The 2,659-nt window shown below is 53.1% G+C and overlaps 1 pseudogene; it reads left to right on the forward strand.

Annotated features, from left to right (window-relative positions):
• Positions 1 to 1,183: 1,183 nt before the first annotated feature.
• Positions 1,184 to 1,964, forward strand: LOC149873703 (uncharacterized; annotated as a pseudogene).
• The last annotated feature ends 695 nt before the right edge of the window (positions 1,965 to 2,659 follow it).

Below are 2,659 nucleotides of genomic sequence, written 5' to 3' on the forward strand. Positions count from 1 at the left end.
GTGTCTGCATGTGTGTCTCCAATTTTATTGGGAGAAAGGCAGACAGAACGGTGTCTGCTTAGGGCTTTTTGGAACTAATCAACGGGTCAGCTGCTAATGTCCCTCCCTTCCTTCCTTGGAAAAGCTATTTAACAAGAGCTTGAACTAATAAGAGAGGCTTTTGTTTTCTTGATGGGCTGATAAGCTTTGTGTTTTCAGCTCCCTGCTGGGTTGCCTGCTTTAAGGGCGGCAACCTGTTATTGGTCAAGAGGGGACAGAGAGAGGTGTGAGAAATGACCTGGTTTGCAATGAATGGGGTGCAGGCAGGGAGCAGGCTAGGGGGATGAATTTTCACCCAGGGCAAGTGGGGACTGCTCTGAGGCTGATCTCTAGGGCAGCAACTGTGGCCACCCCAGGATCTGGGGCTCCTCCTCATGGGAGGGAGACATAGGGAGTGGGGCAGCCTGCAGACTCTTCCAGGGAAGCCTGGAGTGGCCTTGATTGGTGGCCTTAGCCTGGAGCCATCGGATTGGTTGCTGGGCCAGTGCAGGAAATTCAAACCGCAGCCCTTAAAAGCCACAGTTTGGTCAAGCTCCTGGCAATTGGGGCTTGAAGATAGAGTGGGCACATGTGTGTCTCCAGCACACATGTGCTCCCTGGACTTACCAGCAGCAGCAGCGGAGGCAGAGGCAGAGGCGGAGGCAGCATCAGATCCTTCAGGTAAGTGGGACGGAGGGCCGGCACAGCTGCAGAGGATCTGGAGTGGGAGGCCCCCAGAGCCCTCTTAAGTGAGCCAGCAGGGAGCCGTGCTCCCAAGCCATGCAAGCAAACAGAGTGCGCAAACAGACATACTCTGTAAGGGCATGCCTGCATTTGCTCAGGTGTTTGCACAAGGCAAGCACGCAGAAGTAGACAAGAAGGAGCATCCAGTAGGAGAGCAATGAGGACTCATAGCTCTGCAGCTAAGGTAAGGACACAGACTGATGCTGCTAGGGACCCTGACCTGATAGCGACGCCCACCCATGGCTCCTCGGAGGTCTCCACCCAGATGGAGTCCTTCTCCCCTGTCTGTAGGGGTGGCCTGGTGGGGAACCTGCCATCAGGGGTGGGAGAGGACAGTGGGAGCCCCCTCACCTGTCCCTCTTGTGTCCACCTTTGGGCCTTGGAGGAGCAGGTGAGGGGACTCCAGGAGACAGCGAGCAGGATGAGGGGGATCAGGGAGGATGAGGTTGTGATTGATGGGTATTTCCATTCCTTACAGCTTCAGATATCTACAGGTGAAACCCCACAAGAAGAATCTGCAGCAGAGGAGTGGAAGACTGTCACCTCTGGACCCAGGCAGCAGGAGCCAGCGTCTACTTCCCCATTACAGCTGGGGAACAGGTATGGGGACCTGGCAGCCTTGGTGGAGGAGGCAGCAGAGGAGAATGTGGAGAAGGTGGTCCCTAAAACCCCCACTGGATATGCTGGGGGACCATTGCCCAGGCAGAAGAAGAAACGCTGGGTTATTGTGGTGGGTGACTCACTCCTGAGAGGCACGGAGGGGCTCTTCTACTGACCAGATTCTATGGCAAGAGACGTCTCCTGCATATCTGCAGCTAAGATCAGCAACATCACCGAAAAGATTCCTGATCTCATCAAGCCCTCTGACTACTACCCCATGGTCATTGTCCACAAATGATGTGGCTGGGAGTAGTCCAGACTGCATCATGAAGGATTTCCATGAGCTGGGGTTAAGGTTCGGGAAGTCAGCGGCACAGGTGGTATTCTCTTCCATCCTTCCAGTTGGTGGCAGCTGGAGGCACCAGGATGCCTGAATCAGGGTAGTCAACCAGTGACTCCAGAGATGGTGTCTTCAGGAGGGCTTCAGTTTCTACAACCACAATCAGCACTTCCAGGGAGGAGGTTTCCTGAGAAGGGATGATCTTCATCTCCCTCCTAGAGGTAAGCATCTGTTCTCTCGCAGGTTGGCTGATCTCCTCTGAAGATCTTTAAACTAGGTTAGACAAAGGATGGGGAATCCATGGTTGATGAGAACCCAGGGTTGTTGAGCCACAAACAAGGCACTGGACCAAACCAGGTAAGCACTAAAGGGAACACTAACCATCAAGGCAAAGGGACACCAAAAGCACCCATTGCGGGGCTAAAAAGTCTTTACACAGATGCCAGAAGTAAGAGGAATAAGCAGAAGGAGCTCACACCCTTACTTGCTAGCACACAGTATGATTTAGTCAGCTTAACTGAAACATGGTGGGATTCTATACACGACTGGGCAGTAGACAATGAAGGATACAGGTTGTATAGGTGAGACAGAGTGGGGGAAAAAAATGGTGGTGTAGCTCTCTATGTTAGGGAGAAGTACACATCTTTCATCATCAAGGCGGGGGTAAAGGAGGGGAATACCAAGGTATTGTGGGTCAGGATCTGGGGGGGGGGGGCAGGGGAAAAGGACTTGGTAGTGGGGGTTTACAGATCTCCTCATCAGGATGATGAGCTTGACAAGGTATTCTCCAGGCAGCTCTCAGAGGCCATTCAGGCAAGGGTGGTGGTGGTCATGGGAGATCTAAATTACCGGGACATCTGCTGGGAGGAGCAGATAGCCAAAACAAGCTGATCACATAGATTCTTATACTGTGTGAAGGACCTCCACCTAACCCAGGTGGTGTCCAATCCCACCAGA

Source organism: Crocodylus siamensis, chromosome 1, assembly GCF_052110815.1.
Source record: "Crocodylus siamensis isolate JL-2025a chromosome 1, ASM5211081v1, whole genome shotgun sequence".
NCBI classification, from domain to species: Eukaryota; Metazoa; Chordata; order Crocodylia; family Crocodylidae; genus Crocodylus; species Crocodylus siamensis.